Raw genomic sequence first — 12,128 nt, 5'->3', positions numbered from 1 at the left:
GCATTAATTGTGTTGTGCACGGAAGTGTACGACCCTTGGTTTGACAAGTGTTGAGGCGTGTAGGAAACAATCTTAACACCCAACGTTTTGGCATTGTTTTCAAGGAGGCGCTTGGAGAGGTTGTAGTAAATTCTTGTTGAATTTCTTTTCATCAATAGAGGTGAGTTCTACATTGATTTTGCTAGTAGGTGCATGCTCTTGTTCTTAAGTGCTTAAGGAAGGGTAATTTCTTTTGGATTGTTGTAGGTACATTTTTTTTAAATAGTTGCAGAATTGAAATTGGGCTTGATTTCTTTTGCTAACAAGTGTTTTTAATGATTTTGAAATTTTGTGGTTTGATTTTTCTTTTAAAAAAAACATGAATGAATAGAAGGGGTAGAGGTCCAAAACCCAAGAAGGGTAGAGGAAATATTGATAATTTGGAAATCTTTTCTTCTCACGGTGGGCCTTCTATTGTAGGTAAAAAAATCTAGGCATACACAGACCACTGAGACTAGTACTTTACACCTAGACTTTGGTGACAATAATTTAGGGGTATCACAACTAGTGGCAGGGAAGAAGGTGAATTTTGCAGCTGAAAGATTAGTTTTAAAACACATTCAACCTTCACATTTTATGAGGGATAGTTTTCTTGGAGGAAAGAGGATGGAAAATCGTGAGGATGTCAATGGTGAAGGAGTTGGTAAAAACCAGCCACAAGAAGAACAATCCATCCTTGGATTTGCAATTGTGGACCCTAATACAATGATGCAAATGAAGAATATCCCACGATTAGTTTTTCCTCATTTTCATGGTAAGGTACATGAAGACCCCGACACTTTTCTCTTTGAATTTGACATATTATATAGGAGTTATGACTATTCATTGAATGTCCAAAAATTGAAGCTTTTCCCCGCTACCTTTAAAGACTTAGATCTACACTGGTTTATGGGGTTAGGGGGTGTTGCACCTATTTTGTCACAATTCCAAGGAAGCAGTGGTACATTTTTTTTTCAAAGTTCAAGGTCATCAACCAACCATTTCTTATATCATTGTAAACCCAATTTCTACAAGTTGTAATGTAAATGACGCTAGTATGACTGTTTAATTATGTAACAACCTTGGTAAGCCTATGTTTGGCGACAAATCCTAGGAGGGGTTTTAACCTCACTTATAACCTGTGTTTATAAACACGGGTAATCGAAAGAGTTTTTCCCTCCAGCTTAAACCACAAAGCTAGGGTGAAATTCGTTGACAAGGTCTTAGGTGAGTCCTAGTGCTTAGTTGAGTCTTTTGTAAAAATGATTTGGGAATAATTCAAGTTATTTAGATAAATTACTTTACTGCAAATGACTTGGTTTACTAAATCATATTGTGTTGCAAAATTGGGTAATTATTTGAGGGTCTATAACGAGCGGGTATTCCCCCTTTGAGGGTTGCAAGTGTAGTATTTGATGTAAAAAATATTTAATGCATGGTCCTTCATACTTAGACACCATGGGTAAAATATTTGAGGGTGGAATATTAATTAATCCCCTCGTGTGTCAATTAATTTATTTTTATATCAAAAATTAAATAAAGTCATAATCCAGAGAATTAATTAATTTAGAGTCAAAAATTAATTTCTTCAAGTTGAAAATAACCAAAAAATTTGTGGGTCATGAAGAAGTCAATTTTTGGAGATCCCCCAGCAAGGCAAAAATGGATTTTTTAAGAAAAATTTCGCCCTTGGACCTTGATGGTTAGGTTGAGCGAATTAATCCAAAATATTTTTTTTGAATTAATAAAAAATGTTTTAATAAGAAATTCAAAAATTCCTCAAAAATAAGTATTTTCGATGGAAGAAATTAAAATTTGATCAAATATTTATCGACTATTGAGATTATTTTGATGAGGATCAAGCCAACTAGTCGTTATTTTCCACTTGGAGGATTTATCTATAAATTAGAAGTCATTTGCTTCTCAAATCACAATGATAGTAACTTTGATCTGATGTAATTTTGTAACGTTGGTGTCAAGTCACTATTCTATTGGGACCGTTTGAAATTCATAATAAAAGAATTTGGGGTTCATTTAATGCCGTCTTTGACTCATTGATCTGTGGTACGTGATGGGTATGTGCTTTCCTATATCGTGCTTCAATATCACATGAATTGTTATTTCATTTGTAGATGACAACATTTTATTGGTAAGTTTTGAGTTTATCTTAGGTGATCTGATTCATTGTATGATCTAACAATTTTCTCTTAAGAAATATATAGAATTTTTAGGTTCCTCGGCCCTTGGGCTCCAAGTTCACAAACGGAGGGCACACACCGACCTTCTTTGGGCTTCGGGAAATTTATATGGTTTTATTACTTTGCTAAGGTTGTTATTAACATTTATATTTCGAAATCCATCAAGTTCGTGTTATTATCATAAAAACTATTCTTCAAAAAAACTTTCAACCATTGTCTATTTGTATATTTGTAAAATAATTTCTTCTGACCCTTGTTTGTAGCTAATTAGGGTTTGGGGTTTATTTTTAAAATTTTCTATATATTGGGGTTTCAGGTACTTGTAATTTCATTTGTGCAGGTGAGATTCAAGAGGATTTGTTGGGTTGCAAGGCCAACATCAAATGAAATTAGACAAAATTGCAGATCTAGCCTAACTAGCCCTGCTGTTGCCGTCTCCTTTCTTCCTCCCTTGGTCATGGGCCTGATTTGGCCTCTTCGGGCTAGCCATGACCCCTTCTTCCTCTATAGTGGGCAATTCAAGGCCATGCGGACTTGGTCACAATCCTAAACAATTCATTACTCCCTCAACCTGCCCTATATACCCTTCGACCTCCTCTCTTAGGCCTGTTGCAAGCCTTTTGTTCCCTTGGACACCATTTCCCTCCCTCGGCATCCTTCTTTCCTCCTCCTCGACCCTCATTCTCCCCTCCACTCAGCCTCTGTATCCCTTTTTCCTCCTTCACTGCCATCCTATTCCTGTTGCAGCCTCTTGGTAGCCCTGTTCTCCCTTGCCATGACCTTTTGAGGGCTCATACAAGAAGAAGCAATCCTAAATAGGTATTTTTCCCTCTATAATAGGCCCAATCAAGGGAATTTATCCCTTCACAACAACCCCTTATGGGGTCTTTCTCCTCTTGGAAATCCTAAAGGGCCTCATTTCCCTTAGCTGCAGCCTTTCTTAGGCTCATAGTTAGCCTTCTAGCCCTCTTCCTTTGCCCTCATTTTCCCTGTTTTCCTTTGTGGGTGATTTATCAATTTCTGGACTAAGTATTGGTGTATTTTACAAAGGTGTTGGGCATAATATTTGGTGTTGTGGGTTTTCCAACACTAGAGAAAATTTTGGGCAATTGTGTAAGTTTTTTCTAGGCCTAGAGTGTAAGGGTTTGATTAAACCCTAAGTGCCCTCATTTTTTTGCTTCAACAAGAGACTTAATTCATGACAATAGTAAAAAAATAAATTTGAATGTCCTAAACACACATACAAGTTTCCTAAATATATAAAGGAATTCATTGCACCAATTTACTAGTCATTTTGTGAACTGGGTAATGCACAATTGGTGTTTTTTTCAATGATCTACTATTGATTGTCATAATATCATTAAAGTGTGATATAAACAGTGATATAGACACCAATTTGCTAGTTTTCATCTTCACTTAATAAATTCTAATCTAACTCAAGAAGATGTAACAAATTTTGGCATTTGATATTGATATACTTAGTGTTGTCATAAGGCTCTAATTGTGACTCATTAAAATTCCTTAAACTATATTGGGCATAGCTGGCATTGATAACATTAAATATTTAACTAAAATTGTGATTGGTTTCTAATTGTTTCAAGTGCACTAACATATTTGTTGGTATGAGTTGATTAAAGTTTTTTTAAGTTCACATCTAATAGACTTACTCTCTGAAAGCACTTTAAATCTAAAGTTGTGCCTTTTTTCATGAATGGTTACATCATTTGTCTGTGAGATCTAATTGCTTCAATTATTATAACCTGCATAAGAGCTTTGGCAAATATTTTTTTCATTATTGTTATCAATAATTTGTGAATGATAACTTTACATTGATAATAAGAGGATTTGTTAAAATATCTCATTTTAAATCATTGGCATTGAGGAATCTAATTGGCATTATTTTGTTGGGCTTCTAATCGTCTAAGAACATTGCTAATCTTATAAAAGGAATCATTGGATAATTATTCTAGGTAGATAAGTGATCTTGCTCTCTTTCGCCATCATTTGTTTGTGATTATTGAGAATCTTTGTGATTATTGAGCAATTTTATCATGGGCATTTTTTATCTCTTGTTGGCACTATTGAATTTAACACTTGTCTTGTGGTTGAGATTACCTTTTCTAAGCATTGTTAAGTACTTGATATATTAGCTTGAAGTAAATCATAACTAAGTACTTAAGGAAACATTTAAGTAATCTCACCTTAAGAATCACACATTCACCTTGCATATCATTATAAGCTAGTCTTGCATTTAATAAATTACCACCAAGAATAAGCTTGGTTGATAGAAAATAAGATCACCTTTCTCACCAAGATTGAGGAGGCTAGCACCTCTTTAGTGGTTAACACAGTGACCTTACAATCATTAGATCCATAGTCTCTATAGTGCTGGAGGCATCGGGTGGTTAGTACTTGAGGGGAGGTATCATTAATCAAGCCTCTTCTTGCCTCCCCTTGGACTCTTTATCACAACCTACTCTAGAGACTAGATTCAAAATAGATAAGAGGAATGATACACCTAGAATAGACATATAATTAAAAGTAACGAAGATTCTTGCATCACACCTAGGTCTTAGGATTTGCATAACATATAGGATAGTGAAGCATTTAAGCAACAGTTGTTCATCAGGTCATTTGGTCTTTAATTTATATAGAGCAAGTAAGTTGACTCCATTAGGCACTAGTCTCATTAAGAATTTAACCTGATCTTTAAAATCTTGCTAAATCAACCAAGTGGCTAGTCCATTCAACCGTGTCTCCCGGACTTGTTAGTTTCCAATGAGTCTTGCATTTCTATCTTTCATGGGGAATACCCCGCATAGCTTGTTGTTGGGAGACAGTTGGAACGAACAGGTTGGGGATCAAAGTGACAACCCCAACCTATGTTGTTTTCACATTGTCCCTATACAATTTGAGTGACAACATTTTCTAGTGTTGTTGCTGGGGATAGATTTTTCTCTTCTCGTTTTCACTACGTTCTTCTTTTTAAATCATTTTATGATCTTTTAATCCTTCGTTCTAGCTGGAAACACCACAAAATTTTATGGCGTCATTGTTGGGGAGGATTTTATCTCATTTTCAGTGCTTTAGTCTTTCATCATTCCTTATCCCATTAACGCCACATTTTCTAGCGCCACTGTGACATTATCTCTTCGTCTTCTCATCACCTTCTCTTTTGTCCTCTCTATTTTCATCTTCTCTATCTTCACCTCTAGCGCTTGGACAAATATTATTGGTTTCATGTTTGGGTGGCGACTTCACTTGTTCATCCATTCATAAAAGCTTACTCTAGAAGAAATCTTGGTAGCTTGGTTAAACCCGCTCCCAACCCTAAAAGGGCTCTAAGAGCTCGGTTAAACAAATTACATTCTAGAAGGAATGTAATCTTTCTCGGATGGGAATCCATCCCTAATATCCATTTTCTTTTCCTTGATCCAATAAATCAAGACTTCATGGATTACTATAGTCCTTGCAGCTTTGCCAACATTCAGGGGTATCCGCATGATCTTCTAGATGACTCCACCATAAACAAGATTCCAACTTTCCGAGGTAACAATGCTATTAATGTCTAGGCACACATAAAGAAGTTCAATATGTTCTTGGAAATATATGCTCATGCGACTGCATAAAATCACGAGGATGTTAAGATTAAGCTATTCGTCCTTTCATTAGAAGATGTTTCATTAGATTAGTTCCATGACAAGCCTAATAATGTATTTGATTCATTACAATCTCTCACCAATGCTTTCAAGGATAAGTTTGGGGACAAAAGAGAAGGAAATATTTGGTTAAGGAACTCAGCTCTAGAAAGAAGAGAGAAAGTCAAACAGTTGAAGAATTCAACCAAAGATTTAATGATCTTCTAAAGGATATGACTCAAGACTACAAGCCTCATGATAAAACAATATTAGAATAATATCTTGAGGTTGTTGGCATTATGAATAATGTGTTGTCCTTGATGGCAACCTACTTGATAAAGATGTTAACATGATGGTTATGTAGATGCTACAGGTGAGATAGAAAAAGTAATATCAGTTCAGAGACAGAGGGATGATAAAGGTGAAGTTTAGGAAAGTATACGCGGGTCCTGTGAAGAAAATTCATGTACATATGCAGATATGGTGAAGCAAAGGTGTGTACATATTCTACACCATGGTAGTTAAAATACTAGGGGTCTTTATCATGGTATGGCCCATAGTATTGAGCGCGACAATGGATAGTTATCCCGTCAAAGAATACCATTGACATTACTAATGGATTGACCTAAGGTATTGGCTAAGGCTTATACTATATAAGGAAATGGAGATCAAGTGTTAGAGTGTGCATGTGATGAATTATTTATGAATGAATTGATCTAAAATAGGTGTGCACCAAGGAGCATGGAGATGGATCATATTTTTTTATATCTAAAATGAATACATATTGGATAATTTGTTTAGGGTTTGATAAATTTGTGATGTGTGTCTCTAACAGTTTGTATGCCAAGATTTGGGTTTGACAGATGTTGTGTTGTGCAACGAAGGTATGACTCATTGATTACAGATTTGTACGTTGGTTTTCCATTAAGAAGTCACGTACATACATGAATCTACCTCTCGATAGTCGCATATACATTCTACGAAAAGTTCAGAATATGTACACAGGTGTAAATTATGAAAAGTTCATACATACAAAAAAGTGCGTTATAAGAGTTGTGTACATCTTCTAGGGTTTTGTAGTATGAATTATTAATGATGTATGATTAGTTATATTATATTTGTAGTTGTCTGTCGATGATGTCTCTCTCATGATAGTGTATGTTTGATAGTTATGGTTGGGTTGAATTGTTTATGGAATGATATGTTGACTAGGGATGATGCTACTATGTGATGATCTTGTTATGCAACAACTCACAAAATAGAAGAAAAGAGAGATCAACGACTTCAAAATCAACTTCTTCGAGGGGGAAACCTACTTTAAATTACACAAATGAATAATTATTGGATGAATCAAATGAAGAACCTCCTTTCTATATATAGGAGCCTAAAGGGTCACAATATAATCAGAGTTGACATAACAATAATAATGTAAGGGCACAACAATAACAATAGTGGGCTTCTATGGGCCACAATAATAACAATATGGGGACAACATGGGCACAACAATAACAATAAGGGATTATTATGACAATAATAATAAAAGGAGACACTAGTATTATAGGGACCTAACAGATATGTACCTGATTCAATGATCTATGATGGGTTCAGTAATTGATTCAGTATGACAATAATTTAGACTTAGTTGTTCAGTATTTTGAAATTTGTACATAGGTCCTCTTAAGGCGAAGCGCGTACATACACAGTTATACTGAAGAACAATACCATATATATTCTCACATATGGTTGATTAGGGTTTGTAGTAGCAACAATTGGTTTCTGTGATGGGTAACAATGTTTGGCTTCGTATATTGATGAGTAGTTGTGCATTGATATGATCTATCCTGGTTTAGTTTGATCTAGTTGTATTGATTGATTAATATTCATTGATTTCTTTGATGATTCAGTTGGTTTAGTGATTGAGTGATTTGATATAGTGATTAGTTTCAAAATTGTTATTTGATATTGGACTTAAATGATGGAAGTGGGTCTAGTTTGAAAATATGATTAAAGGTGGCCTACAGGTTTGATGTTGTTGAGTCAGGTGGATCTAGTATGAAACATTATGAAACGTGGTCCACAAAGGTGCTGAGGGTTGGAGCCTTCAATGAGGGAGTCGTAGCTTCCTTCTAGTGGTAGCTGGTAAATCTGATTAGGGGGTTGGAACTCCCTTCTAGTGGGTACTGGTAAACGAGATCACGGGGTTGGAGCTCCCTTCGAGTGGGTGTTGGAAAACGAGAGAAGGTTTTAGCCTTCTATAGGTGGGTGCCTATGTACTTCTATGAGTTTTCTCTAGTATAAGATTGTAAAATGTTTTCCTTTATAATAAAGGACAAAGACAAAGACAATGACAACAATGGTTTTATCCCACATTGGGTTTCCACCTTAAAATCACGGTGTCCTCATGTGTTGTTGTGTTTCTTATGTGCAATGGTTTATTTTGTTCTTACTGATCATGGTTATTGTTTAATTAAAGGCTAATGACGTAATGATACACTGGTTAAAGTAGAACAAATGATGAAATATATGAAAAGTTAGTTAACTATATATACGTTGTTTACCTTCATTATAGTCATGCACATACACTAGTTTACTTAATGACAGTAGTGTACAGAAATATGAATAAGAAATTTAAATATTTAAGTCAATTTTAAAATAATAATCTCAATATTTTTCCCAACAATTGGTATCAGAGCAGGTCACTTTTGTTAAAGCTTAACTGCTTGGAGTGGATCAAGGATGATGGGTGTCAGGCCAAGAGGTAACCCCTCGAATCAAAATGTGTTATTGAATTAATATGGATCATAGATATATACATGGAGAGAGAGACTATTGGGTTTCATCTCCTGTTACACAGTAATTTGTCACTCTCTTGTCACTCCCCATTCCTGATCCCGGAGAACCCTAGTAGTGACTACTGTGTTATACTTTCACCATGAAACCTATGCTTTTGCATCCCCTAAACTTTGAAGAAAGTAGTCCCCACTCCCTTCAGAATATTTCGAGAGAATCCTTCTTAAAACCTAGTTTTTAAGATAAACGCTCTTTCCCAATGTCTTACCTGTGCCGATGGCAGAGTTTTTACACTGTGACCCGTGCCGATCAGCTTTACTGTTAGCCCAATACCTGCTTCGGTCTACTTTTGGAATTTTTTTAAAATAGGAAACGGAGTTTCACGTCTAGAAACTTCTAGTGATGATGTGTTGGATGTTCGTTTGGTTGGATAAGGGTCGAGAACTCCATATAAGGTTCTTCCCCCTTAAAAGTGGACCTTCCAAGGAGATAAGACCTTCTTCACCCTTGAGTGGATCTCATTCTTATCCTCGTATCCCTATATAAACCACTTTCTCTTACCCTTTTTGGTTACACAAGACAATACAACACATAGTGAAAGTGCTGGAGAGATAGAACCAGCTGCAAAATTTTGAAATCTTTAGTTTTTGATATAAGAAGATTAATCTTAGATGACAAAAGACTAGTCTTTGGTAGCTAAAGCATGAGGAGAGAGAGTTAGAGCTTGGAAGCCATTTCATGTCAAGCTAGAGGAGGAAAAGAGTGTTGAAAATGCGTGTAGCAGGACTTGGATACCGCAAAGGAGATCTCCAACGTCAAGGCTTCAGTTGTATTTCCCTTTGAAGTTTATTTTAATACAACTAATCATTTATTTCCTATGTCGGGTGTAATATTACATTTGATATCTTAGAACGCCTTGACCTTTTAAGTAGATTGGATTCAATTTTATGCTATCATGTTTGTTGTTGTTTCTTGCATGTTTGTTTCAGGTACTTGAACGAAAGGAACGAAAGGAAGCTGGAGCAAGGAAGCAATATCACCATCAAGTGGATTAGTGTGTAGAAATTCCCATTGTAGATCAACATATTATGCAATATACTAAAACACAATACAATATCTACTTCTACAACACTTTGCGGAAGCTTAATCGAATTGAGAAAGATCAAGAGAACACATATGACTGAGAATGACAAATCAATCACACATAACACAGAAGAAATATCATGGGGAAAGCCTCAGCCTAAAACCCCAACTCTGTATTATCATACAAGTGGAAAATAGTCACAGAATTACACAAAGCCTTAGCTTGGAAGCCAACCAGCTCTCAGTATAATCCCTCTGCTACTCATAGATAGTCAAAGGCCTCTCTCAAACCTTCTCCTCTGCCCTCCAAGCCTCCTATTTCTTTGCGCAATTTTCCTTGGGGTCCAGTGCAGCCACTTGTGTGAATTCCCACCTCACACTGGTCACTTGGCCTAGTAGTAACTGGGCAATCTTGAATGAGATAAATCCTTCTCCATGGATGAGTTCCCTTTATAGGAAAAATCCATCCAACTGAGAGTACATTGTCCCTCCTCTGATCTCAACTGGGTTTTTGATTGAACTGACATGCATGAGTTATTTATGAGAGAATATTTAGTTATCTGAAGTGCAGCAATTACATGCATGCAAGCATTAACTAACTGAACTCACAACTAATTCAACAAACTGTTTGAATTAATCTAACTAGACTTGACTCATTTAACTGAGCCAACTAATTACAACTCATCCTTATCTATTTAACTGATGGATAAATTCCTCAATCAATGGAGAAATTGTTGCATGTCCTCACATAGACTTCATGTTTGATTTTTCACAACTAATTAACTCATGGTGAATTAGTTAATTATTTTTCAAACAGCTGGTAAGATCAAATTCGAATTTTACTTCACTCTTTTAGTTTAGGGACTAACTAAAATAGGAATCCATCCCGAACTGCTATTTTTAGCACTTCCATTTTTCATTCCCTGTTGCTCAATCCAGCACTGGTACCCAAACTGGTATTTATAACAGTGCTATTTTTAGCACTTCTATTTTTAGCATTTCTTGTTGCTATTTTCAACATAGCGTTATAAGAGGTAGGCCCTCTTATTTGATTCTAATCAAAGGAAATTTACATTAGATTTTCTTGTTTGTGGTTAGACCCACTCTCTTGGGCTAGAGGGATTGTCTCTGTCTACAGAGAGAATTTTCCTACACCACTGTAGCGTACAGAAATAGGAATAAGAAATTGTAAGATTTAAGTCAGTTTCAAAATACTGATTCACCACACCCCCCCCCCCAAACTTCTCAGTATTTTCCCCAACAATCGGTATCAAAGCAAGTCACTTTTGTTAAAGCTTAACTGCTTGGAGTGGATCAAGGATGATAGGTGTCAGGCCAGGAGGTAACTCCTCAAATCAAATTGTGTTATTGAATTAATATGGATCATAGATATATACATGGAGAGAGAGACTCTTGGGTTTCATCTCCCTGTGTCTGTTCTTCCTGTAATTCTCCTTATTTTCGATTTACGATATTTACATGGATTTACCTAATCCCAAAGATTAAGTGTCAACATTCCCCACCTTAATCTGAAGGGATGTTGGTGAGTCCAAGCATCATTATGAATCTTTCAAACTTTTCTCTTCCAAGTGCTTTGGTGAAGATTTCTACAATCTGCTCATTTGTGGAACAATGGTGTAGGTGGATTCTCTTGGCCTCAACGTGATGTCGAATCAAATGGTATTTTGTATTGATGTGCTTCGTTCGATCATGGAACTTTGGGTTCTTGGCCAAGTTTATTGCAGAAGTTTTGTCAATCATGAGAGGAGTTGAATAAACTTGTTTCTCCTGCAATTCTTCTATTATCTTCTTGAGCCACACAATTTCCTTTGTTGCTTCAGCTGCTACCACATATTCTACCTCAGTTGTGGAATATGTTGGAACTGATTGTTTGTGTGACCTCTAGGAGATAACTCCCGATCCAAGACTCATAACATAACCTGAAGTAGATACCCTAGTTTCTTTATCTCCATCGAAGTCTGAATCAGAGTATCCAATCAAGCTAAAGTCGACCACCTATGTATACTTTAGTCCAAAGTCTTGAGTTCCCTTCAAGTACTTTAGAACTCTTTTTGTAGCAAACCAGTGACCCTCACAAGGATTTTTCATAAACCTGGAGAGGATTCCAACAATAAATGAAATTTTTGGTCTCGTAGTAGTCAAGTAGTTGAGACTTCCTACGAGTTGTCTATACTTGGTTGCATCCTCAAATTATTTTCCTCCAGTGGATGTGAGCTTTCAGTTCTATTCCATTGGATTAGTCAAAGGATTGCACTCATCCATGCCAAACCTATTCAACACATCTCCAATGTACTTCTTTTGAGAGAGGAATATAAAATTTGGATGTCAAGTTACTTCAATACCAAGATAGTAGTGAACATAGCCCAAGTATGTCATTTCA

The sequence above is a fragment of the Pinus tabuliformis genome, chromosome 9, assembly GCF_031772625.1.
Source record: "Pinus tabuliformis cultivar Carrire ecotype Pingquan chromosome 9, CPIR1, whole genome shotgun sequence".
NCBI lineage: Eukaryota > Viridiplantae > Streptophyta > Pinopsida > Pinales > Pinaceae > Pinus > Pinus tabuliformis.
The sequence above is the reverse complement of the archived record's forward strand: the minus strand, read 5'-3'. Positions refer to the sequence as shown.